This window comes from Chrysemys picta, chromosome 3 (genome assembly GCF_011386835.1).
Source record: "Chrysemys picta bellii isolate R12L10 chromosome 3, ASM1138683v2, whole genome shotgun sequence".
In the NCBI taxonomy this organism is placed as follows: Eukaryota; Metazoa; Chordata; order Testudines; family Emydidae; genus Chrysemys; species Chrysemys picta.
Window position 1 is genome coordinate 37,336,337 of NC_088793.1, and position 27,931 is coordinate 37,364,267.

Here is a 27,931-nt window from a genome sequence, read left to right on the forward strand (position 1 = left end):
CGGAGAGGAGCGGATAGCGGAGAGGCGCGGATGGCGGAGCGGATATCAGGGCACCTGGTGGAGTGGAGGACTACAGCAGAACCCCACAGAGAGGCATGGCAAGTGGCCATCAACCCAAGCAGCGGAGCATGTAAGATGCCCCACCCCATACCTCCCCCACTTCCACCCAGGCAGGGGGGAGGTAAACTCTGCAGATGAACTTCTGAACTCTGGGGGGCTGCACTGATCAAGGTCAGAAACTGTGGGTGGGATAACTGTTGGGCTGCTGGACTTAAGACCCTGGGGGGAAAAGGACACTGCCAAACTTACTTGGAAGTGGGTCTTTTGCTCATGGTTTGTGTTATGAATCCTGTTTGTGGTGTTTCCCCAACATAATGCCACATTGTTTCCCTCCTTTATTAAAAGGCTTTTGCTACACTCAGACTCTGTGCTTGCGAGAGGGGAAGTATTGCCTCTTAGAGGTGCCCAGGGAGGTGGTATGTAATTGTCCCAGGTCACTGGGTGGAGGCTTGAGCCGGTTTTGCATTGCATTATTGAAATGGAACCCCTAGATACTGAACCCGGCCCTTGTTGCTGTCAACTCTGATGGGCAGAAGGGTTACAAATATAATAACGGTTTACAGATAGAAAGTTGTTTCACAATGTCTCAATTGTTGTCTTAATGTTATCCACTCCTCTTCTTGAGCCTACCACCCAATCATGCTACAAATACCCTCAGCATTTAACTCTTCAGGCAAAACCCTGAAAGGACAGATGAGTTTTACACTGTTCTGAAGAGCAATAGATTAAAACTCTATTGGACCAATGAAGGAAAGCAAAGTCTAGAGTCTTGCCATTAGCTCCCACATATTGTAATCTAGAGACTTCCTAAAAACCATGATTGTGAGCATGTTGATCACAGCTGTCATGAGAGTAGAGAGAGAAAGAGGCAGTTCGCAGGGAGCTAAGACCCAAATCGTGTAGGGCTTTAAAGATTGATATCACTACCATAAAACATACCAAGAACAAACAGAAGCCAATGCAGTTATTGGAGTAGTGGTATAATGTGCTCTTTACCCAGTTTTGCAAATCAAGCAGTCTCACATTTTTCACTAGCTGTGCCTACAGGAACAGCATCATAGGGGGCATATTGCCATAACCCAATCTAGAGGTCACAAAGGCACGGATGATGATGGTGAGGTCCACATTGGAATCAAGAAGCAGCCAAGGATTTCGCAAGACTCCTAGATTGCAAACCTTGTTAAGAAAAGAAACAAGCAAATATCACCTCCATCATCTTCGCTGAACTGAATGTTCCCCCTCACTACCACCACACCAGTGAACCTTGCTAGCTCTCATGCAAGCTTCAGTCTGGGTAGGAAAGACCATTTACTACCTGGGTTCAAGGAGAAAAAAATAGATGGGCTAATAAGCAAATGCTGCCTAAAATCAGATTCATGAACCAGAGGATGAAGCCATAACACCATGCAGAAACCAAAGTGCGCTGCACAGAAGTAAACAAACATGGGTAGAATTGTGTGCTCCTGCCCCACTTTTGATTTCCAACATAAATTCTTTATTTTTAAGATCGCTAGCACCCACTCTTTCCTCCTTACGGTGCATTTTTTACTAAAGCAGTGACCACAGAACATGCATCTTAATTTCAACAGATTTCAGATTTTGTAGGGAGATCACAACACACCACATCACATCCCGTGTGGTGTGACCAGACTGGAAGGAAATAAAAGAAAATTATACTGGACATGAAGGAGCAATTTTCAGAGAGAAATCATAGCTGAGTCATCTGGCATTGAGATTTTGTACCAAAGCCAATTGTTGTTGATATTCAGAAAAATGGATTTTTTTCTAATTATTTGTAAAGGATTTATAGTAGGGTGGTTTTTGGGGGGCAACCTTGGCAAACATACTTTTTAGAAAAACTGAGAAAAACAAAGTAAATTATTAGGTTCCCATCCCAGCAAATACAGTTACATCAAACTAAACCAAAATTAGATGGCAATAGAAATAAGAAGCGATCCTGGTGGAACTTCACAGTGCACTGGTTTATAGGCAGAGACATAAACAAGACTTTTCAAAAAGTTTGCAATACTTGACTAAATGCAATAAATAAAACAGACTTCTCATTATGCAATCCTGCTAACACACACGAGCAGTACCATTGAACTCATATAGGACTACCTGCATGCCATGAAATATTAATAATCATATTAATTACGGTAGTGCCTCGGGTGACCAGACAGCAAGTGTGAAAAATCAGGATGGGGGTGTGGGGTAATAAGCGACTATATAAGACAAAGCCCCAAATATCTGGATTGTCCCTATAAAATCCGGACATCTGGTCTCCCTGGTAATGCCCAAAGACCAACCAAGAATGGAGCCCCTTTGTGATAGGCACTGTACAAATAGAGAGTGACAGTCCTTGCTCCAAGTGCTTAAATCTAAATAGACAAGACAGATGCAGGATGGGGGAAAGAGTATAAAACTCACTAAGCAAAGTGATCAATGTGATGACAAGCAAACATCATGTTAGTTTCATAACGTTTTGGAGGGTAGGCATAGTTAGGTTTGGGGAGGGTTTTTTGAGGGGGTGCTGAGTGGTGTTGTTTTGGGGAGCATACCAGCTTAATGTTAATAAAAGTGAAGACAGAGGGACGCTGAAGGATGGGGGCAAGGATACGGCATAGAAGAAGGAGGTAGAAGGTGCAGGTGTGGAGTGATGCTGAGATGAAGAGACTGTGAGGGAGGGAGAAGACTGGCATCAACAGCCAATCAGCGCAGGGCAGAGAAGAATCAAACCTGTAGAAAGTTCTCTGAATGTCTGAAGATCCCTGCTGTGGCTGCTTCTGTTGGATTCTCTGGCTAGTTCTTCTCAGGAATTTTCCATCCAACAACCACATGGTGAGGACAGATGCTACCTGGGTCCTAGTGCCCCATGGTGTGAGGCGGTCTTCCTTCATAGTTCTGTCTCCGGAGATACCAGGCTGATAGCTTGGCCCCATTTTACTCCCCTCCCTTCCGGTGCAGCAGTCCCTGCTTTGGCTGCTTCCAGCAGGTAGGGGCAGATTCTCGGTCTGGTTCCTCTGCAGTTACAGTTTTATGCATAAATGTTTATAGGAAATAAAAGTCCTGCTAGATGTCACAGGAATGTCTACACACTCATTTTTATTAAGAAATGTGTAAAATATCAATATAAATGATCTTGTGCATTTCCCCCATCCAGCTGCTAGATCACCAGCTTCTAAATATCCTAATTTAAATATTTTTAAATGATCAACCAATGTCCTTTTAGCAGTCCCACCTGCAAGATCTCACTCTGTTATCCCTGATTGCATGATGCTACTATGTATTATCTTCTTTAAAACCTTCAAAAAGCCAACCTCCCACCAATGCTCATCTTCCCCCAGCTTAACTCTCTTCCAGTATAGGATCTGAGCAGAATGCAGTGCAGGGGGGGAGAACATCTCAGATCATGAGTCCTCTCTCTGCTGAATACAAATTCAATAGACAAGCAACAGTGTGCTTACCATTTGGAGGGATTTGTTCACAGAAGTCGTTAGTGTACCACAGCTCTAGGAATTACCTCCAGGCAATCTGGCTTCATGCCCAACCTCTCCACGTGAATTTTCCTGAAAATAAAACACCAGAAAGTATAAAAATATATTGACTTGTCTGCAGAAAAGATTTGCAGGCTGTTTGTTTTCTTGTAAAGTAAAAAATAACAAGGTTGATGTGAGCAGAGAGGCATAAAGTAGCTAAAACCTGTCAATAAAAAAGACAAAGCATTATTCTGCTGAAAGTCATTCCACTGGGGATTATCTCTAAAAGCAAGCTTTGTTTTCAGCACTAGGATTTTAAAAGTGCTTAGATTTATTTATTTATTTTTAGAAATGTGGATAGTCTCAAGAACACATGAAAGAGACGGCCAGTGACTATCTCCACTGTGATGATTATTTCATCATCTGACCAATAATGAAGCACATTGTGAAAAGAAATCCTCGTAGAATTCCATACCCTTAATACAAAAATCATTACTAGGACCCATTCCAAAATAAACCAGGAACGGAGAGAGGAAACAAGTTCTAATTCACAGTTTCCTAGAAATTCTTCCTTCAGGAGGAAATGGTGTTTCTCCCTTCAGAAGCAGCCAAGCAGTGCCCACTCCCACTCCCCATTTCAAGCCCTGCTGCCAAAGATTCACCAGCCACATCTAGCTTGGACTCCCACCCCAGTCAAACCTCAGGGGTTGTCCTCAACACTTCGAGGCAAACCAATGAAAGTTGATACAGTCCCACTTCCCCTACAGGGGTTTAAGAAGAAGCATTGAATCAAGAAGAGTATTAACCACACTCCCTGGAACTGAAACCCCACAGAGAAGCTTCTCTAAAGCCAAGGAATGAGGACAGAACTCAACACACCTCCACTCCTGTGCAGATACAGACTCCCCTGTATCACAAACAGAGAAAAGCACAGGGTCCCATTATCAGCACAATGGGATCCTGGTCAATGACTGGAGCTCCAAAGCGCTCCCATGATACAACTAATAAATAATAATGAAAAGCCTGACCCAGCCCTGCAGTCATCACTGGGCAGGATAAGGCCCTTTGTATGTGATATATAATATTTTAGTGGGTTTCCCAAGTTGCTTTGCTCTAAGACAGTACGAGCAGCAAAGTTCTTGTTTAAGTGAACTTGTTATGGATAAAGATGGACAGTGGCCTGTTATTTGCCAGTGTGGCAGACCCACGGCCTGAGATGTTATAGAAAGAATTCATAGGGGACTGAGGTTTAAATATTCATCCATCCCATCCTCCTTGGGTTTCAGCTTTATTTCAGGACTTCTGGCTTAACTAAAACACAGACTTGGCAAAACTCCTTGGCTGCTGCATTCCTACCACGTAAGGTTAAAAATCAAGAACTCAAAATAACTGTGCAAACACATTTGCTTTTGTTACACCTGAGAACTCCCTAGCCTGGCTCTGGTCAGAGAAACAACACACCTTATCCCACAGGAGCACTCCAGCCCCACATTAAGGTGCCGAGCCTAACTACACTCAGCTACACTCTATTAGCTCCCAGGTGGAGTTCTTCTCTGAAATGACTCTGAAACCTTGCTGGAAGTTCACACAAAAAACTCCAGGCTACTATCTGGCTCTGCTAAGTTTTCTCCTTCTAGATGGAACAAAAGGCAACAATCTTGTGGGGTCCCTTCCAGTGTGCACTGAAAGACCTCCTTATAATGCCTGGCTACTGATATTGTATCAAATGTCTTAAGAGTATTCAACACCACTCCTAGAGCATGAGGGTAAAAACCAGAACTAGCAACAGCTGTTAAGTTGGCAGGTTCCAAAATACCTGTACTATCCAGGACAGATGTCCAAACAGCACACAGTGAATCATTTCAGATAATAGAAGAGCAGACCCAAAACTTCACCTGAACTTGAACTTCATCTTTTTGTGCTCCTGAAAAGGTCAGTTTGCTTTGGGTTTGTTTGCTTGCTTTTCATTTTCACTCAGGACCCCCCCCCCACACACACACACACACATACACATACACACACACCCCTTAGGGTTTTGGCTACAACAGACAGAACAACAATAGAAAGGCTATTTTCAGTATTTCTGAATCTACTAGACTAGGAAATAGCACAAGTCTCACAAGACAACTTGTACTAGTGGGATTCTTAGCACAGTTGACAAAGCAAAGAGGTCTAGGTCAGTGGCTCTCAACCTTTTCAGACTACTGTTCCCCTTTTAGGAGTCTGATTTGTCTTACGTACCCCAAGTTTCACCTCACTTAAACTACTTGCTTACAAAATCAGGCATAAAAGTACAAAAGTGTCACAGCCCACTATTGCTGAAAAATTGATTATTCTCATTTTTACCATATAATTATAAAAAATCAATTGGAATATAAATATTGTACTTACATTTCAGTGCATAGTCTACAGAGCCATATAAACAAGTCATTGTCTGTATGAAATTTTAATTTGTACTGACTTCACTAATGTTTTTTATGTAGCCTGCTATAAAACTAGACAAATATCTAAATGAGTTGTGGTAGGCCTCTGCATACCCCCAGGGGTATCTGTACCCCTGGTTGAGAACCATTGGTCTAGATTAATCAAAGAACTGAACTATCTAATGTTTTGTGGTTTGCTCACCAGTAATCCAAACTCCCTACTAGATGAAGATAACCACATTTTCAAAAACTTGTAGACCATCTTCTGTAATAATTAAAAGGGTGATCATTTCCATTTGTCTTTAAATATTACAAAAATAGTATCAGTTGCTGTCATTAATGGATTAAGAAAAGTACATCCCTTATCCTGCAAGCAGTTATGTGCATGTTTAATTTTACAACCATGAATAGGCCCATTAAAGTCAATGAGATGACTCCCCCATGTTAATTGTTTGTATGATCAGGCTCTGAAAGACTTATATACCTGTAAGTATATATTGCATTATGCCACAGGCATATTTAGGAAGGATATTTTAAATCTTCTGCTAGAAGAGATAATTTTGTAGGTTATTAAATAAAGTAATTGAGTAATACATGATTGGGACTGGAGTAATTAGTATTTTCAAGATACTATTAAGTGCTTAAAGAAAGCTATTGTTCTACTGCAATGTCAAGATATCTATTCATTTCAAAGCAAAAAGCCTAGAAGATGTGATCCTTTATGCAAAGCATTTACATATACATTAGACCCTATCTCAGCACTGTAAAGACAGATTAAATGGATGGGATCTTTACATTCAAATAGAAAAGCATTGTTAATTTCACTGTCAAAGTGTGGCATTCCACTCTGCCTGCAAGCGTTAAGTGGTGGAGATCCTTCTACTTACACCTCAATTTTCAAAAATGTTTTACTTCCTTTTTGTGCTCTGGAGTAAACTTTCAACAATGGTTAAGTCATGCCTATTGTTAGCAATCTTTGCTATAGTAGCTCCCAGAAACCTCAGTCAGAATATATATATAGATATATAGCCATATTAAGACACAGTCCCTTCCCAAGGTCCTTATCCAATCTAAGGCCATGCACTTAGAATGAGGTATACACAAGAGGGACTGTGCTCCTACATAGAACATCACTGGAATGAACGGTGCCTGCATGAACCTATTTGCAGAATTCGGACTTTAATTGCTCAGAAAACATTGTGAATTACCTCTATTATTATTATGTAACTTAACATAAAACTAGACGAATCCACAACTGCCTAACATAGGACAGGAAAGAAAGTCGGGTAGATGCAAAGAGGTCAATTTTTTTTTATTATAGGAGGAATTGGTAATAATGTACATAAATAGTGTTGCCCAACACTTCCCATTATAAGATCAGTTGCTAATAACTTTGCCAAACTTTAACCATTTGGTCTGAAATTTTCCATGCCTGAGACAGACTGAAATATTCTGGAAAATTTCAGCCCAAATGGTCCAGCCATTTCTTAGAATGAGACTAGGAAAAAATGTGTTTTGCCCATGTTAAAAAATTCTGGTGACCTATTCTTTGAGATGCTATAATACCCTCCCCCCTGAGCAGCAGGACTCGAAATTTTGCAGGTGTGCCCTTTATGTTAGAGAGATGCCCTTTGCTCTCCCTGTGGAAATCTGCCCAAAACTGGCCAAGTTATATGCCTTTCAAAAATCACAGTTTGCACATTATCAGTGGAGACTTGCTAGAACTTCACAGCTCAATTCCTTGAAAATTCTGTGCACACAGAGCATGTTCCATCCAGGGATTAGCAGGACTTCCCTGCAATTGTAGTTCTGAGCTGGGTCAGGCACTGGAACTGAGAGTATTCTCAAGTAGAAACTGTTGGAAATTTTTTATAGAAATTGGATCAGTTTTGACTAAACTTTCATCTGAAAGGTTCAGGATGGAATTTTGGTGCAGAGGCAGGGTAAAGAGGAATGTAAAGATTCCCACCCCAATGGTTAGGGTACTCAGCTGGGATATGGAGGCCTAGTTCAAGTTCCTTCTCTGGCTGATTTGGAGCAGAAACTTGAAACGGAGTCTACCACGTCCCAGCTGAGTGCCCCAACTACTGGGCTATATAGTTAGTCTCTCTCAGGCACTATTGACATTAATTGTGTACATAAAGTGGCATAGCTTCAACAAGAAAAACTGACTCTGTAGCCCAGTGTTTAGGGAACTAATCAAGCAGAGTAGAGACTTTAAATAGGGTCACCCATATGTCAGCTGAGTGCCCTGGACTATTGGATATATAGCAGTGTTGCTCTCTCTCTCTGTGTTATACTCTTATAAGTGATTTGGCTCCCTTCATTCAATAGCAGGCTTCTGGAAATGCACTTTTTATTGTTCGGGCTGGGCAATTGGTTTTGAATGTGTAGTTTATTTTCTTGTTTCTACTGTGTTTCCATACTGATTTTAGTACTGATTTTATTTAAATTGTTTTAAAAGTCAAAGGTCCAGTTTTTTCCCCCGATACAGAAAAAAAAAATGTCAAAACCTGAACATTTTTTGCAAAATGGAATTCTTGTTTTCCAATCTACTGTCAACCATGTTTCTGCTTGGTCATCATGGAGGATGAAATTGATGGATTTGAAAGAAGATGGGATAAGAGGCTGACAAAGGGGAGTAGGAGGAATAAATTGGGAAAAGGAGCTGAGGGAGGGGGAAGTCTGGGACTGATAGGGCTAGGAACCAGTGGGGTAGGGGGAGCAGGAGACAAATCTCATGTGGAGCTGGGGTGCAGAGGGAGAACTGAGATTTGCTGGGTGAAGAGACTGGACAAAGAGCTGGGAAGGTGAGAGGGAGGGGAAACTAAGATTGGAGGGGATGTGGGGGTAGGGAGGAGAGATGCGTATTAGCTGAAGAGGTGGAAGGGGGGCACCTGAGAATGGCTAGGCAAGGAGACTGGGACTGAGAGAGGGGTGGAGATTGGCATGATGGGAGAAACTGGGTGGAGAGACTGGAAGTGTGAAGCTAAGACTTTTCTGAGCAAGGAGATCGGGATTTGCATGAGAAGCCAGAGAGCGGAGACAGCTTTCCTGTGTAAACTTAATTTCCTCCCATGTGTGAATGCATTGTGATTCAGTCTCAGTTACATGCTCACCTACTATTTTTTCCACAGGACCCCTGCCTCATTGAGTGCACAGGATGGATAGTGGTCACTGAATGAACTATTCAATATTTTGTTTTCTTATTGTTCAATGTGTGGTCCTATGGATTATTTATTGAACACTATTCAAATGCTGCTCTGAAGACAGACATTAATTGCCTCATGGCCTTTTGTGTAGTGCTTGAGTGCTTCACAAACATTGCTAAATTTATTTTTGCAGCACCCTTACAAAAAAAGGGGATGATATTATCCCCACTTTTAAAGATGAAGGGGCAAAGCACAAAGATAAAGCTGAAGAGTATTCACTAATTTTGAATGCCCAATATGAGACACCTAGGACTTGATTTTTTAGAGCATGTAGCATTGTGTAGCACTTTATATGTTCAAAGCACAGCTCCCTTTTACTCACAGCTCTTCTGCAAATCAAATCTCAGGGTCTAAAGTCAGGCATTCAGAAAATATGGAACACACAGTGAAAAGTTGGGTTTAAGTGCTTAACTAGCATCACACAGGAGCTATTTGGCAGAGGCAGGGATAGAATCCAGTTCTCCAGGGCAGCATTCAACTGCCTTAACTATAAGACCATCCTGTCTGTTCCTGAAATCCCTGCCTCATTCCCTATACAACTTTCAGCTTCTACAACAAATGAAGTGGGGGCCCTACAGACAAATCTCCTTCACTACAAGACCCTGATTCATCCCCAAAGCAGCTCCATCCTGTGCACTGAATGAGGCAGGGAAAAAATAGTATGTGAGTGTGTAATGAAAGACTGAATCATAATGCCTATGTACAAGAGGGCTGAATTAGGGTCTATGGGCCACCTTAATTTTGGCATTTTCTAAATTTAGAGTCCTTTATTCTCCAACAACCTTGATAATGTTCTTTTTGTGTGTAATTATATTTATAATAAAAGTGTACCCAGAGACTTCACTCAGGATCCCATTGTGTTAGCTTCTGTAAAATCCAAATAGTAAACATGGCCTCTGATGATGATCCCAAGAAAATACTTATTTTAGGGGTGTGTTATTCCAGTAGTGACACTATTCAAAATGACAGGCATGAAGGATTTGGAGTTGCATTGTCATATTTTTTGACTGCAGTCTGACCTGGTTATTGGGAAGCTCACTATATGAATATATGTGCAACAGAGGGTCATTGGGGAAAGCAAGCAAGAAGCGTAAAAATGATTGAAGATAAGCTAGCTTCCACACAGACTTTGTCTCTCAGTTCTCAGCTGGAAATGTTTTTCAAAAGGGGGACCGGAACTATAAAAAGCGGGGGCAAAAACCACAAGATACCCCTCTCTCACACCACCTGTCCATCTCATTCTCTGTGTCTGAAAAGACAAAAGGAAACAGCTGTTGGACTCTGGGGGAGGAGTCCTGACCTGAAAGTTTGGTCAGTAATCTGCTGGCGCACGTGGTGAGAAAGTCTGCTTTGCAACTAAAATAGTTTCTTAGGTAAATATTAGTAAATGTTTTATCTTTATTTTTCTTGTAACCATTTCTGATTGTTATGCCTCTTTACTTATACTCATTTAAAATCTCTTTGTAGTTAATAAACTTGTTTTATCTAATCCAGTGTGTTTAAATTGAAGGGTCTGAGTAACTACTTAAGATAAGCGGGCATATTATTCCCTTAAAGGAATAATAGACTTAATATATTTGTACTGTCCAGGAGAGGATTGGGCAGTACAGGACATACATTTCTTGGGGAAGATCTGAGATGGGGGTGTGTTGGGGTCACCCTGCAGTATAACTGAGACTGGTGAGAGCCAGGGTGTAGCTGGCATACACACAGACAATCAGGGTCTGGTTGCATTCTGGAAGGCTGTTTGTGAGAGGTCCAGGTCAGAGTTACTACAGCAAGGCATTGTGGAGCACCCAAGGATTCAGGGCAGGGGTGATATCACTAGTCTGGATTGTGCTCCGGTATGTCACAGACAGGTAAAGGCACAAGGCCTGACATGTGAAGGGGTGCACTCAGGGATCAGAAAGGGGACAGAGATGCAGTTAGCCATGTAGCTATGACAGCAAGAACCAGTACTTAAGAAATAAAATGGACAGAGTCAGAATACCCAGCCTACTTCTGGTTCAAAAAGCAGAGTAATGGCACAAAATCTGGGGATTCAGTACTCCCAATCATTTCCAAATGGAGTCAAGCATATTTATCAAATATCCTTTTAACCAGGCGTGCAAAGCCTCCACAATCTATGCAAGTTTATTACCAGGGGTGTGGTATGTTTACAATGAATGGGGAATGACCTCTACAAGTGGGATGCTCACATCTACCTGCATAGTTAAAAGTCAGTCCTTTAATGCTCCTTATTGATAGGATTTCAAATCAAGAGGAGTTAACAGCCATAGTTTTGTGTTGAAGAACAGTTTGTCCCTTTAGGTAAACAGGGTTGGGTCTAAACTCATAACATACCTTAAGGTATTTGTGAAAGTAAATAGCAGAGGCTGAGATATGCGGCTAATTCCTAATTAGAGATTGATAGTCTTCCCACCTTCTTCTAAAGCTAAGTAGTCTAGTCTGTTTTTATAGCCTTTTTATCTTTGGAGAAAAAGATTTATCTGGCAGGTTGCTTTAAAAAAAGTGGCTGCTTGGAAAGTTATAGAAATAACCCAGGGGCAGTGGATTAGTGAGCAAAGGGCAGGTGATGCTCTCAAAGATGCCTGATGAGTGTCAGAACCTCCTGTTAGGTAAAATAATAATAATAATTTGTTTTCCTTGGGACTACTACTAACAATCCGCTGAACAGCTAGAACCAGCTGCCATTTTTAAAGGAACCCGACAGAGAAAGATTTCCCTTTTCCCCTGAATGCAAAATATTCCCCATAATCATTACAATGGCCTATTGGGCATGTCCTGCCCTGATGATTGGTTAATGGGTCGCTATCCTGCAACTCTACAGACCTATTAAGAGTCATTTTTAGAGGATGTTTATAGTTCTTTCTGTGTGCTGCACAGCTGGATTCCTGGGGTGAAATCCTGGCCCCACCAGCAGTATTTCATCCATGGCACCTAAGGTACCTGGCTTATTGAGTAAATATATCTACCTTAATTTGTAAAAAAACACACTTTTCCAGTAACATGTAGCATATACAGAAAAGGTATCATACCTATCAGGGTACTAACTGAAACCTTACACAGCTATAAAGTAACAAAGTTCTGTATCTAGCAATGGATGCCTGTCTGAATTTCTGCATCTTCATTAGAACCCACGGTACATTAAGAAAGCCTCTCTCTAGAAATTATAACAATATTTTATTTTAATAGCGGGACCCTCCATACTAAAGGATTCCAAACTAAAATACATTTTCATCCGATACAAATTTCTAAAACACTTAGACATAGACCTAAATCCAGATTTCCAGAGCAAAACTTGGGTCTGAATCCAAGGTTAACAGCCCAAAGCTAGGGGAGTGTTTGAACATACTTAAATCTGGTTAGATTCTATTTAAATGTGGAATCTCCAACTTCAGGAATATTTCTGTCAAAAAACAAAAACAAAAAACTACCAGTATGAGGCAGACACCAGGCATGGAAAATTTCAGCCCAAATGGTTAAAGTTTGGCCAAGCTATAATCAACTGAAAACAGAGTCTTATAGTGGGATGTGTCCGGTAACCTTAATAATAGGCAGAACTATCAGCTAAGAAAGTGGGGCAACAGCACAATCTTGCTACCATGTTAGAGTTATTAACCATACTGTCAACAAAGAAATCAAGACATACTTTATATGAAGGATTTAATATATACCAGAATGGCTGCCATCAATTTAACCCTTATATTACTTGGATAAAAGGCTAATGGGCTATTTTCCAGAGTTCTGTCCAAGAGGGTGCAAAGACAGTCAAGTTGGATTTAGATTTCCCAGTTACTACTCCAGAGATTACACACAGCAACTGCCAGGGAAGGGAAGAACAATGACGTATACATTTGTTTTCAATCCAGCAAAAGTATTGGCTAAATATTTATAAGCATAAAATATGCAAAAAAGTGAACCAAGCTTTGAAATATTAATATATAGCAAAGAAAAAATGCTTTAATAAGGAAATACTGAAAAAGTAAACTCCACTAATTTACCAAATCAAAAATGAATATTTATTTCCTTTAAATATATTCCTGTGCTGAGAGGTATTCTTACCACAGCCTCTTTAATTGGGAGCTAGTGGTTGGATACGGGTAGGCAGTTGGGAAATCTAAGACATATTGCCTATTACACATCTGAGTCAGGACTCTGGGGATTTGATTTCGCTCTCATGTACAGCTGTGTAAATCAAGAGAAACTCCATTTGTGTCAATGCTGATGAAAAACCAGTGTAAGTGTGCAGAGAATCAGGCCCTGTGTTTTGCAGTCTGCAGTTTTGCAGCTGTTGGTCCTTAGCTCATTACCTTTTGCAACCTTCCTCAGGATAGATTATAATCCCAGAGTAGTTTTAGCAATTGAGAATCCCAGGGACAAGATGTTAACATGTTTTTCTGGCTGCATTCCTTGTTGCTGATACATAGCTATATGCCTCCCAAAAATATTCCCATGCTGTCCCACCCCGCAATGTGAGGTTGGAAGAGGGGAAACTGCAAGGAGGAGCCAGCTGAGACTTAAGGAGCATCTATAGAACCAGTTTAACTAGGGACCTTCAGACTCTGATGTTGTCAGAATATTTTCTACAGTTTTAACTGGACTTTCTGTGCCCAGTGCTCATTGGCTGTTTGCTCCAAACCCCTCCCTCTGAATCTCTTCACTTTAGCCTCACTCCACAACTTCACTTCATACCCTCCATCTTTGTCCCATCCCTCTTCTCACTTGCACTGTTCCCATCACCCTTCTTCCTTTCCTCAATGGGCTAGGTGACCTAGTGGTTAGCATCCACTCAGTCAAGAGTAGGTGATCCTGGGCCCTCCCGCTCTACTGGACTCTGACTTAGGGCCCTAGGAGGGTCAGGAGCGCTGACCCCTGGGCAGGGCCGACTCTACCATTTTTACCGCCCCAAGCAAAAAAAAAAAAAAAAGCCGCCCGAACTGCCAAAGCAAACAAAAAAGCCGCCCGGACTGTGCTGCCCCAAGAATGGACGGAATGCCGCCCCTTAGCATGTGCCACCCCAGGCACGTGCTTCCTCTGCTGGTGCCAGCCCTGCCCCTGGAGGTGGACTCTACTGTGTTATTCTCCCTGGGTCATTTCCTACTGCTGCTCTCTCTGCTTCTGGTCCCAGATAAGGAAAAAGAAAAAATAGAAAGGAAACCAAATCAAACCGTCAGCCCCAACCAGGCTCAGCATACAGTCCTGGTGTATCAGGGAGGCGTGGCTAGTCCCTTTGGCAGGAGCCTGCAGAGTAGGTCTGCACTCTTTCCCAACCTCACCCCTTCTGAGCTGCGTTGCTTCCTTTTTAAACCCTGTCCCCTGTTGGAACATGCTTTGCAGGGTTAGAGGGGTGAGGCTAGCTAGGTCCAGTATTGTCTTTTAACCCCATCTGTCCCAGTGTGGGGTTTGTATATCTCATCATGCCTTCCCTTTTCTTTCCATATAGCTGATCCCCTCCAAAGTAAACCCATCCAAAAAACCAACCAAAACAAAACATAGTTGAGTTACATGACATTTGCTATCCTCACATTGTTCACTCTGCTTGTGTGTTATACTCCTTCTCCCACCTTATATCGGGCTTGTCTATGTAGATTGTAAGCTTTTTGGAGTAGGGACTATCTCCTACACTATGTTTATACAGTGCACTCAGTGGGGCCTCATTCTTGGTTGGTCCCTACACAATATCATGATAAACACAATGAATTCTGAGTAGTGTCTCATATCACATATACCACTAGGTTCATTCAGTTGAATTTACAGAATCTGTTTTCCCTTTCAATTTAAGGAATGTGGTGTGAGGCTTCATTAAATAAGCATTATGAAAAATGGAGAATTAAAGTCAGTAGTAAAGTTAGGAGTTCCTGGATTTCAACCCTGTGCACATTCCCCTATGTGCACAGAGGATTATGGATTGGCAGAGAAAGATTCCTTTCACCAAACTTGTGTTTTCCCTGAAATATTTAGAAATTAATTTGAGCCAGATCAGAATAATTCGGGGGACTAAGGAATTGACTACATATCTGATTTAACTAAGTGTGTGTGTGTGTGTGTGTGTGTGCACGCGCACGCACACACAGCCTAGCAATAAAATGCATGCATAATCTACTGCACATGTATGGAGTGTGATTTCAAACCCTCATAACTTTGTCAAATCAAAATCAACTTCAGCTTGAGCACACACACACACACACACACACACACAAAACCCACACCACACGCATTTCTGTCTGTAGACTATTTCCCTGCTACATTTTACCTTCCTATCACCAGCCATTTCAGTGCTACTGCGGCTCAAAAACATTCACAAGATTTTTTCTATAATAGGAAAAGTTCATTTTTTCTACCCTCCTCTCATTCAAAATTATCTGAACATTATTTGCTGAAACTTGCAAGAGCAATTCACCTTCATGCAGAAACCAAGCTTAGAAAAATTCAGCCCCAAAGGAGAAAGTTATGCGAGAGACTAGACATTGGGAGTTATAATGGAAACCCGTTATACAACCTTAAGTAAAGGAGTCACAACCACATCTTGCTCTAATGCAGTGGCTGTACATCAACATAACTGGCAGTTATCACAACAGTTTTAGAAATATTATGTATTCGTTAAGCACAAAAGCATAGCCAACAGACAACTACAAAAGTAGGGATACCACAGGTCAACGTTTGGAAAAATAAAACTCAGCTCAAACATTTGTCCAATCAAATTCCTCACCATTTTGCAATTTGTGACGAGGGATTTTTCAGTATTAAGAAACTAAGTTTGCAATTATTACACAATTTGTCTCTAGGTTCTTTTATCCTAATGACTTTAATCAGAAACAATGTTTTGGTTTTAGGGGGTTACTTCATTCAATTCGGTTTCTGTTTATTTGAAAACTCAGACTGTCTGGATATTCCTTAAAAAAAATACCAGACTATCCTATGTTTACTGTTGGATATAGATTATGTGATAACTCGCTTCTTCCATCAGTACTGTCAGCCTATATGTAAACATCAGAGTAACAAGGCCTTTGTGATTGTGTCTGTCTTTCTCTAAATCCCCTTTTCTAATCAGGTGCTAGCGAGACTGCGCAGTCATGTGCAGCTGCTTCAAGCTTAAACAGATCCTTTCATTCTGCATGGAACTTCCTAGCAGTTCTCCTCCTTATAAGTATTAATTCTCAGAGTCAAGCATCTCAAACAGGTGGTGACAGATTTTAAAAACAAACAGGTGATATTGCTGAACCAATAATGACCCTAGGAACAAAGTGTGAAATGGCTCCCAGGTAGAGTTTTGTATCCTTGGGCCCGTATTTTTAGAAGCCTGTTACATCTCATCTTTAGGATGCAGGGTGCAATTCGTGGTCATCTCAATTGTTTTGCTCAACCTATCCCCAACTTGGGGACCAACCAAAATGGTGGCTAGGCACTCCTCACGAAGGACCACATTGTGCCACCCTTACTCAGGTCAGGTAGTTCTTTGCTCTGTGGGCAATCACAATGATGCCATTAGAACCGCTCCCTGAGTAAGGTATTACTCAAATTGAGTAACAGCAGCAGAATGTGGCTGCATGGAAGGTGGGAAGAATGGGGGAAAGCAATAAATAGACTATGAATCCCTACCGCATGGAACATACTGACTGACAGCTGTTTCTAACAGGGTACACTCAGGCTAGGGCCCAACTTTTCTATACGAAATCTCGGGAATGCCCAATATATTTTTGAATGGGTGACTGGAGTTCAATTGCCAGTGCATTACAACATTTTATTGGCTCATATAGAAAGAATATTACCAGGGAAATAATTTTGAATGAGCAGACAATGTCTTAATATAACTCACCTTTCCTAATTTGGATTCTGATCCACAAACACTTGCCATGGCCATAACTTCCCACTAAACTCAATGGGAGTACTCAAGTGTATAAAGCTGATTGTGTGCATTAGCGTCTGCAGGCTCATGTATAAATTTTTACCCTTTTTTCTGTTATAGTCTTGCATCATTTCCTTTAATTCAGAAAGGACAGCATTGATTAACTCAGACGGGAAATGTGAAACTGCTGTGCAAAGACCCAGGGCCCTTAGCCTACACCTGATGAAGTCATTGGTAGCAGTAAGGGGCTCCTAGATTGCATTTCTGGAGAGCTTTTTGGTCATTAGAATTCTTGGCAGAAGAAACGATGGGTCAGAAATAATCAAGTGTAGTCATCAAGATTAAAAGCAATTGCACAAATTACAGTGAAATAAAGCTAGGAAGATTTTTTTTAAAAACCGCTCCTAAAATACAGAGAAGGCATTTAAACCTCTAACCCTTACCGCAATGACTTTTTTTATGTGAAGATTGATTTGAATGTACAATTTAGTAAAACTGTTATAGTCAAAACAGGAATAATGGCATCTGGCAGAAGCCCTGCTCTTGACTGACCATGTTTCACCAAGATTATTATTAACTATTTCAAAGCCTGGCTGAGTTGTTTCAGCCCCTCTTCATTCAAACTAGAAAACGTATCTAAACTAATGTCTTATATTCAAGCTGCCCTAATTCTAATGTTGTCTGCTGGAACTGAATCTTATGTGTCAGCCTTTTTGCTATAATAGGAGCAGTTGTTTGTTAGGGTACTTTTATATACTTCACAAATATGTCAGAATCAGCCTATTTACAAGATGCCCATTAAAGTAGGTATTTTAATTCTTGTTATGAATGGATATTTTCTACACCAATTGACTACAGAAATCTAAACTCCCTACCTGTGCACTGTGTTTCTTTTTACATAAAGCCATCACATATGATCTTTAATTTTCATTGTGACAGTAATGTTATCTTTTAGGGGAAACAGGTACTCAGATATAAGTGCTACACTGGCTGGCTATTAGCACATAGATAACAGTATTTTTCAATGTTTCAGGGAAAGTATTTAAACTTATTGACTAAATCCATGCCTCTACCTTGGTTTGCATGTATCCTTAAGATCAGTCCTTAGAAGTTATTCACAAGGTTATTTGAAATTGATCTAAGATCCTGTTCTTCAAGAACCTTGAAGTGTGGTACAGTTTATCGGCTATTCAAAAGAAAACAACACAAATTTAACCTTTATATCAGAGGGAATCATTTTTACATCAAATTGCCAGTGTTCAAATGTCCTTCATGCACACATGTATCAAGGTGAGCAATTCACAAGACTGTAGGAGTTTCTTCCTTGAACTGGTCATGTTGGGTGGCTCCACTTCAGAGAAATGGAGTGCATCTGAGATCAGCAGTTCTATTTATCAGATCGTAACCTAGAACATATGTATAAACATGTTTATCAGCTGGGTGTGTGCAAAAGTTACATCCATTTCAATATTATATGCTGTCACCTATGAGAGGAGTTATCTTCCCATGGACAGTTGTATTTCGCACAAGGGCATTTTTGATCATGAGCGGAGGAGTGTTAGTGGAGAAATATGATGTAAGGAAAGGGACCTTGTTCCTCTCACTAATATAGGAGCTTCATAGGTTCTAAAACAGTCATATGCAGTCATATGTTCTTGTGATATTTACTATAACCTGCATGCCAGTTTTACAGTGTGTCAAGGTCTGGTGAAATCATTTCATTCCATTTTTACCATCCATTCAAAAATCATAAACAGTATTACTAGGAGGCTGAAAATCTGCCTATTTATGAATAAGGGATTGAGGCTTAAAATAGAAACCTCTCTTTATTGATCATATGCTGCTTCTGTGACTAAAAAACAAAAGCTAGATAATGTAGGGATGACGGTCTCACTGTGTGCACCACTGGTAACAATGCTCACACCCAGGTCCACCAGAAGGGTGGGCTGCTATCAGACTAGTCTTTAAATCTTTAACCTTCTGCTTAACAGAGACAGAAAAATGCAATTCTTTTGGTCATGAGAGTAATCCCATTTGACTTCAATGGGACTCCTCACATGAATAAAGGGAGCCTGGGTTAGCAGCAAAACCAGAATCTAGCCACAGTTCACCTTCTCTTCTCTCCCCTGCAAATGGTATCATCTCAAGCATAAAGCAGAAATACAATAACAAGTCCTCTAACTCTACTGAAACTCATTATTATTATGGAGTAGGATCAAAGGCAAAAATAGGGAAAGTACAAGTTAAGAATTACTTAGACAAGTTAGATGTCTTCAAGCTGACCAGACTTGATGAAATACATCCTAGAATACTTAAGCAACTGGCGGAAGAGACCTCTGAGCCATTAGCAATTACCTCTGAGAGCTCGAAGAGGATGGAGAGAGCCCAGAGGACTGGAAAAGAGCAAATATAGTCCCTATCTATAAAAAGGGGAATAAGAACAACCCAGGAATTTATACTCCAGTCAGCTTTACTTCAGTACCCAGAAAGACAATGGGGCAAATAGTCAAATATCAGGTTGGAAGCACCTAGAAGATAAGATAAGGAACAGTCAACATGGAATTATCAAGGGGATAAGGGGAAGCTGTAGATGTGATAGATCTTGACTTCAGTAAGGCTTTTGATACTGTCTCACATGATCTTCTCATGAACAAACTAACTAGGGAAATACAGCCTAGATCAGGGAGAGCAACCTTTCAGAAGTGGTGTGCCGAGTCTTCATTTATTCACTCTAATTAAGGTTTCGCGTGCCAGTAATACATTTTAATGTTTTTAGAAGTTCTTTCTATAAGTCTATAATGTATAACTAAACTATTGTTGTATGTAAAGTAAATAAGGTTTTTAAAATGTTTAAGAAGCTTCATTTAAAATTAAATTAAAATGCAGAGCCCCCCCGACCGGTGGCCGGACCCGGGCAGTGTGAGTGCCACGAAAATCAGCTCATGTACCGCCTTTGGCCCACGTGCCATAGGTTGCCTACCCATGGCCTAGATGAACCTATTATAAAGTGGACGCACAACTGGTTGGAAAAGCATACCCGGAAGTTCAATGGTTCACAATCAAGCTGGAAGAGCACACTGAGTGGGGTCCTGCAGGGATCTGTCTTGTGTCCAGTTCTATTCAATAGCTTCACAAATGATTTGGATAATGGTATAGAGAGAGTACACATATAAAGTTGGTGGATGATACCAAGGTGGGAGGGGTTGCAGGCACTTTGGGAGATAGGATTAGAATTCAAAATGACCGTGAAAAACTGGATAAGTGGTCTGAAATAAATAGGATGAAGCTCAATAAGGACAAATGCCAAGTATTACACTTAGGAAAGAATAATCAATTGCACAAATACAAAATGGGAAATGACTGCCTAAGAAGGAGTACTGCAGAAAAAGATCTGAGGGTTATAGTAGATCACAAACTAAAATTAGAGTCTTGCATTTCTATGATTCTATCATCATATTTTCTCTTCTAAACATGCGTCTGACTATAGCAGGCAAATTATGTGGCTTGAAAGAACATCTTTATAGAGAATAAAAAAATATTAATAATACTTCTACATCAACCTGAGTTCTGAATTTCAAGCAATAATATGCTGCTTTAATCTAAAATTTATCACCGACACCATTAAATATATGGAAGATAAAAGGCCAGTGGAGAAAAAATAGCAGAGGAATACCTGACCCAGAGAGAGCCTGGCTGATTAGAGCTAAGGGGAAAGTGCTATAGGAGGTATTACTATTTATATAAATTAATGTCTACACATATTATGTTCAAATAAAACTACAGATTTTTATAGGGAGAATAGAAGTCATTGCTCTTTTTTAAAATAAAATGGACTATATGGGGAAATTAGGTCATCAAAATATTTTCAGTGAGTAGCAAAATTTAAACGTGATAACACATTTAGTGTTTGACTGACAATCTGAGGGAAGCATTCAACAATTATTTCTTTAAAGTATATACTTCACTGTATTTTATACTTGGAAAATATTCCATAGTTTGGTTCAAAAACCCCAGCAGCATTAAAGTGATATAATTTGATCAATTAATCAAACACCACCACTTGAACAATTCAAGACCAAATCCTATGGTCACCTCCATGGGTCTGAAATGCAGCAGAAATACCATGTTTCAAATGTTTGGGAAAGGCAGTGAGGAGCAGGGGATTCAATAGTTCTGTAGGAGCTCAACATAGTCTCTCTTTGCCGTAGGATTTTGCATAGGTTGTGGAGGTGGCGAGTTCATGGTGGGGCAAGAAATGGGTCACATTAGTGATTCCTCTTGCAAGCCTACAATCTTCCTGCATGTCTGTAAGGCACCTAATGCGCTTTTAGTGCTGTATAAATAATAATGATAGCAACGGTAGAACAGTAATGTGCAAGCTATAGTGCTGCAGGTTGGGGCTGAGTGCTGTGTTCTGCAGCTCTGTGTGTACTTCCCTGAGCTCACAGCCTGTTTACTCAGACATGACAGGAAATAACACCCCTTTTGGAGCAATCTTCTCTGTCTAACCTATTTAATACTCATCTTCACATATTTGATATTTCTCCAAACTGAGTATGCCTATTGCTTGTTTGTGTTTGTTGTAAGATCATAAGTTTAGCTGTATCCCAGATTGTGCCCCTGTGCAGGGAAATAAAGATGAGAAAGACCTATTCTTCCCCTACCATCCTTATGTGGGTTTCGCAGGATTGGCTCCTCATGCATAGAGATACGGTGCTGTTTCCTTACTTCCCACTGGGTGGGAAGTAGGCAGAGCCCTGACAAAGAGAACTGAACCAGTACAGGGGGTGGATAGTAATTTGCTTCTGATATAAGAGATTCCTCTTGGAGCCAGGGGAAAGCAAGCATAGCACTGTAAGTCCCTATGCCACAATTCCTTCCCAGAGATGCTATTGGGGCAGCACAGCAATGTACCACCCATGACTATGGGCTGTAGTTTAGCGACACAGTCTATCCTGACTATCAGGTAGATTGTAAACTTTCTGGGTCCGGGACTGTGTTCTTTGAAACGTGTTTGTAAATGCCAACACTATGGGACCCTGATCCCAGACTGGATTTCTACGCACTACTGTAATAGAAATAAATAATAGTACCACATAGTAGTTAGAGATTAAAATGATGCATTACATCATGAAGCCCACCCCCAGCAAAGGCAGATTGCATTCCCCTGCATAGAACACTACTGCCAGTATTTTAGGTTTAAACATTTAAGAAACAAGTAGTATTCTTTTGGTATAATGAATAGTATGACTAGAGCTAGTTGGGGAAAAAAACAGTTGCTGTTTATACTATTACTCCCCGATACCACAGTAATGGTAATTGTTGTTCTTTGAGATTAGTTGTGCACATATATATATGCCAGAGTAGGCATAGGTGCTCCCAATGCACTCAGATTGGAGACTTTTGCCAGCAGTACAGATGGTGGCACGTGTCCCTGCCATCCTCATGCATGGAGTTGAAGGTAAAGATGGGTTGCGGCCACCGCATCCCTCTCCATTCCCTTGCACCATCATCCATCAAAGAGCTGAAGTAGCAGGGCAGGTGTGAAGGTCATGAAACATATCTATGCACTATACATCTCAAAGAACAACTATTTCTGTACAGGTGAATAATTGGTTTTTCTCCTTCCAGTGACTGTATAGGTGACCACCCAGCAGTTTCCTCATAGGACTATTTGAAGTGTGACTGAGCACTGGTTTGTTGAAGTCTGCATCGGCATGAGCACAGGAAGCTTGAGTAATAGCACAGCATCTGGAAAAGGTATGTTCAAATGACTATGTTGATGCTTTACAGCTGTCCAATGTTGCTGAAAAAGACTTATGATGTGAATTGAGCCCTAGTAAAATGGACTGTTATTATCAAAGGGAGTTGAAACCTTAGCTAGATCAAAACAGAGTTTAATACAGTCTGATATCCAGTGAGATATACATTGAACTGTAACAGGCTGTCCCTTAAGCCTTTCAGCATAGGTCACAAAATGTCTTGAACATGATATGAAGAGGGAAAAAAACCCCAAAAACCCACCACTTTGTAAGGTCTAGGTAATAGGACAATATCCGATGGGCTTCTAAGATATGAAGCCTTTCTTCTACCTTGCTGGAGTAGGCCTTCAGAAAAAAAAACATTCATCCTCCAGTGTTCTAATTAAAACTGGAATGCAGAGACAACCTTGGGCATAAATATTCCATGTGGCCTGAGAGAGACCTTGCACTTGTAGAATACAATGTAGAGAGGGTCAGCTAGAGGTGCCTGAATCTCTGGCACACTTTTAACAGAAGTAATCACCACCAAAACACACCGTTTTCATCAACAGATAGGTAAAAATGATGTTGCCATAGGTTCAAAAGGAAGCCCAATTAAGACAAGACCAGGTTCAGGTCCCACAGAGGAACCAGACATGAAAGAAAGAGGGTAGTAGATACATAAGCCCTTTAAGAAATCTCGCTATAAGGGGAGTTAAAAGACTGAAGATCCATCCACAGATAAGTATAGCACTAAAATGGCTGCCAAATGGACTCACTGAACTGACTGAGAGACCAGTATATTTCAGATATAAAAAGACAATCCAGGATATGTCTGATCTCTGTGTGAAAAGGCAATGGTGGAACTCAGCCTGGATCAAAAACCTTCTCCATTTTGCTGCATAAGTGGCTCGGGTGGAAACCATTCTACTGTTGGCCAATATGGCCCGGACATCCTCAGAGCAGACCTTCTCAGTGTAGCTCGGCCAGTTATCATCCAAGCCAGATGGAGGCTTTGCAGTCTGGGGAGACACTTGCCCTTGTTCTGAGACAAGTTATCCTTGACCAGAGGCAGATATTGGTGATTGTATTGAGAGCTGTTGTAGGTGCATATACCAATATTTTCTTGGCTAGGCTGAGGATGGCCAAGGCAATAAGGATTCAAGTTGCTTTGTCCCTTTTCAGCTTCCTGATTACTCTCAGGATTAAAGTAACTGCAGAGAATGTGTATAGTAGATGACTCAACCAGGAAAAATTGAAAAGCATCTGTTATCGAGCCTGGACTATGGTCTGCCCTGGAGCAAAATCTCCTATAGTTGTTGTTCAGGTTCATCACAAAAGGTTGATTGCAAGAGATCTCCATTTGTGAAAAATCCATTGCAAGATTTCCTTCTTTGGGAACCAGGAAATAACATGAATAAAAGCCTTTCCCTTTGTGTTGGTAAGGAACTTCCTTTAGTCCTCCCAGCTGCAAAAGACTACAGTTCCTGAGGTAAAACAGCCTCATGTGATAGGTCACTGAATAAGGACAGGGAAAGTGGTTTGGGGAAAGGGAGGTTTATCCATTTCTGTGGTATTGAGGAGTAGTAGTATACATGTTTTACTAAAGATTAGAGCAAAGTTTAATTAGAATATCAGAGTACTATAAATGTGTTGCTTATGAAAAAGGATTTTCTACTAGAGTGGTCTTCAGCACAAGTTTTGTCATACAAAATAAACCAAAGACCTTATATAGTAGGGTTGACCCTAGCTAGTCCATTTATGCTCTTATTTAAGCAAGCTTATTTAAACTAAAATGAGCAAAATTGTTTGTGAAAATATTAAATAGGCATCAATATGCACCATTCCCAATGGAAAAATTGTTAAACCCTTTTCATTATCAATATGCATGACAAGAGATTAATTTCTTACATGCTAACTCTGGATTGATAATATCTGTATTTTTTTTTCAGATTAGGTGTGTGCAGCCATCTTCCACAAAAGGAGTAAATACTCAAAGCTTGTTCAGAAGCCTTCAGACTTCTACATAAACTCTCTGACATTTGACCTAAGCCTCACAGGTCATGACACTTTATCTGAGCTGGACATAATTACCAGTGACAACAGCTTGAAGCTATATTTTTCCTTAGTCCTAGTTATAGAGAAAAGAAGAATGGGGACAGCAGATTAGGGGGTTGGGCAGCAATCCAATTTGTAGGTTATTAATCTTGAAGGCATATTTTTCCCCTTGACGGACAAGCCTCATTTGGAAGTGTGTCTCATAGAAACTGTGGTCACAGGACAAAACACATGATATGAAGTCTTCATAGACAGTTCTAAATCACTGAATTCCAGTCAAAAGTTACTTCCACATACCTGACACAGTATCAGCGAATAACAAGTTTAAAAATGATGATGGTCTCTTTCAAGTAGCTCATTTTCTAATCTGATTCTAAGAAAAGATTATAAATATATTTGAAAATTTTCCCTGGTAGCCTCCATGCACAGGACAGTTCAGTCTTACCTTCTGAGAACCTACCATAGAGTATCCATATGGATGCTACGCTATAATTCTGATATTACTCACTAATTAATAACTGTAGCAAACAGTTCAAACAATTGAATATTGCATTGAATTCTGCAATGACCAGAATTTAATCCTTAGGGTGAAGTTCACCTTCATGCAGAACACACACACATAAAACCGATACACCGCTTAACTAGCACCTAAGCTACTAAAATTGGACTTTACATAGGCATTGTTACTCAGTATGAGTTTTACCCTTATAGCGCAAGAATCTATTTTAATCTTAGATACTTTATATTGCTCCCATTACTCCAGTAACTGAGGCCTGGTCTACACTGGGGGGTGGGGGGGGGGGAAATCGATCTAAGATACGCAACTTCAGCTATGAGAATAGCGTAGCTGAAGTCAACGTATCTTAGATTGACTTAGAATCACTTACTTCGCATCCTCGCGGCGGGGGATCGACGGCCGCTGCTCCCCCGTTGACCTTGCTTCTGCCTCTCGCCGAGCTGGAGTTCAGCAGTCAAAGGGAGAGCGACTGGGGAAATCAATTTATCACGTCTACACTACACACGATAAATCGATCCCCGTCAGATCGATTGCTACCCGCTGATCCGGCGGGTAGTGTGGACGTACCCTGAGCAGCTCACACAACAGCCCTTCACCCCTCCCTGGTGAAATAGGGAAATGCTATTATCCCCATTTTATAACGGGGGCTTGAGAGACTAAGTGATTTGCCCAAGGTCACACAGGCAGACTGTGGTAGAGTAGGGACTTGAACCTAGCTCTCTCAAGTCCTCAGTGAGTGCCCCAACCACTAGACCATTCTTCCCTACATAAATATTTGTCTTTAGTGCTCTGTTTGGATGTAGCTGAAACAACTCCAGAAGCTGTCCTAATATCCTTGGCCCCCTTCATTAGTCCTGCCAACTCCTTTCCCTCAATCAAATGGGACCCCTCCTATTTCCGTAGTCAGTCTTTAATCTCCTTGCTACAGAGTGGTGGTGATACACCTGTCAAGTAGAGTCTGATCCACTCTTTCAGCCTGCCCTCATTCTGTTGATGCCACATCAATGATTGCGTGAGAACCAGCAACAAAGCAGTACAGGACTGAGGAGGTAGCATGGACTGTGACTGGTTCATCCCAAGAGTTTCAACATACCCTATCATCCAGCAACCAGCTGTCCTTTCGTCTACCTAGAACTGTGCCTCCTGGTAGTATGGCTGAAAGTCTACGAAAATGGCGAGCTCTCAACATGTGAGGGATAGACCCTGTTTTAAGAGTTAAAAAAAAATTATGGGCAACTTGGCATAACTTCCATGGAGTTAAACCAGTTTGCACTATCTGGGAATTTGGCCCAATGAGTTCATCTGTAACAAAAGGAACAGAGAGTTCTGCTTGTTAACTGTTCCCTACTTGAATGCTGATTAACTAATCTCTAGATTTGGCAGTGCTAGATTTGATAAAAGTTTACCAGTTTGAGACCCCAGAATGAGCTCTCTCAAATGAATGACACTCCTCTGATGCAACTCTCATTATTGCCTTGTATATTGTGAATTTTGAACAATTATTCAGAAATTTTTAATAGTCAAAATATATAAGAGGCACCACACATAAATCAATTTACCAGTTAAATAAGTCATTATGAACCTTTGTGTTACTGAGAAAGTAGTTCCTGTTTTTGGACAAACTAGCATAGCTCAACATTAAAAAAAAATATACTGTTTAAACCTGCAATTTCACCTTTGAAAAGTGAATTTTCCTGTTAAAAATTAATATTTTTAAATGAGGCAGTCACTAGGAGAGATGATTTAAACTCTTAAAAGGAGGAATTTTTAGAAATGAACATTTCACAGTAAGACCAAAAGATGGCAGCTATAGAGAAAGGATATTCAGGCCTTTTGTCTGTTCTATAGTATAAGAGGGTTATACTTTCAAGGATTTATTCACAATTTTTTTTTTAATCTTACTGAGGGGGAGAGGGAATACATGTAGCTTCAGATAACTTTCACAAGAGAGTTTTTGGTCATTCCTATCACTACCAAGTAGTAGTTGCTGGTGGTAGAGGGAAATTTAAAAGTGTTTTAGAGAAATTGTAGGTGAAATCATGGCCTGTTGAAGTCAATATCAAAACTCCCATTATTTGTAGCCACTGGTTTTGTGTAATAAGAGCCCACCAGTCACACTTGTGTCTCTACCCTAGTCTGCTCCCGTATCTTCTCCATCCTGGACAATGTAGAAATAGAGGGGAGCCCTGTTTCCCTATACTTTAGGAGGTGGGAAGTTTCCATACATACCTGCCCCTCCAAAGCAATCCTGCTGCATTGTAGGCCTGCCGCAGCTTCTATATTGCTTGATAAAATTTGCCTTAAATGAAAAACATCAACAGCCTCTCTTCTCAGATGGTTATATGCATGAACAAACACCTAATTAGTGCACAGAGGTCAGCTATTTGTGCATATAAGGTAGTAGTGCCCAATGTTTGTGCAGCATTTGTACTCCCCTGATTCTGAAAGTCTGGCCCTAGTTACAGTGTTTGTGACCATAAGCTCAGTCACCAGAGTAAACTGACATTCCAATTAGCAGCAGCTGATGGTGCAGCACAATGAGTAAAAATAAGCTAATTGTTTCAACTATAAATCAAGTTTAGGGAGTGCCATGTA

General features: G+C 40.7%; 2 long non-coding RNA genes across 2 annotated transcripts; one reads left to right on the forward strand and one right to left on the reverse strand.

Moving 5' to 3' along the window:
• Window positions 1–1,056: 1,056 nt before the first annotated feature.
• Window positions 1,057–3,630, reverse strand: LOC135982204 (uncharacterized). The gene is made up of 3 exons (XR_010599446.1): window positions 3,525–3,630; window positions 2,797–3,080; window positions 1,057–1,236 (listed from the first exon to the last, which is right to left on the reverse strand). It is a non-coding gene; the product is annotated as an uncharacterized LOC135982204 (long non-coding RNA).
• A 1,460-nt stretch (window positions 3,631–5,090) lies between these two features.
• LOC135982028 (uncharacterized) lies at window positions 5,091–25,589 on the forward strand. The gene is made up of 3 exons (XR_010599225.1): window positions 5,091–5,468; window positions 22,652–22,780; window positions 24,714–25,589. It is a non-coding gene; the product is annotated as an uncharacterized LOC135982028 (long non-coding RNA).
• Window positions 25,590–27,931: the final 2,342 nt, after the last annotated feature.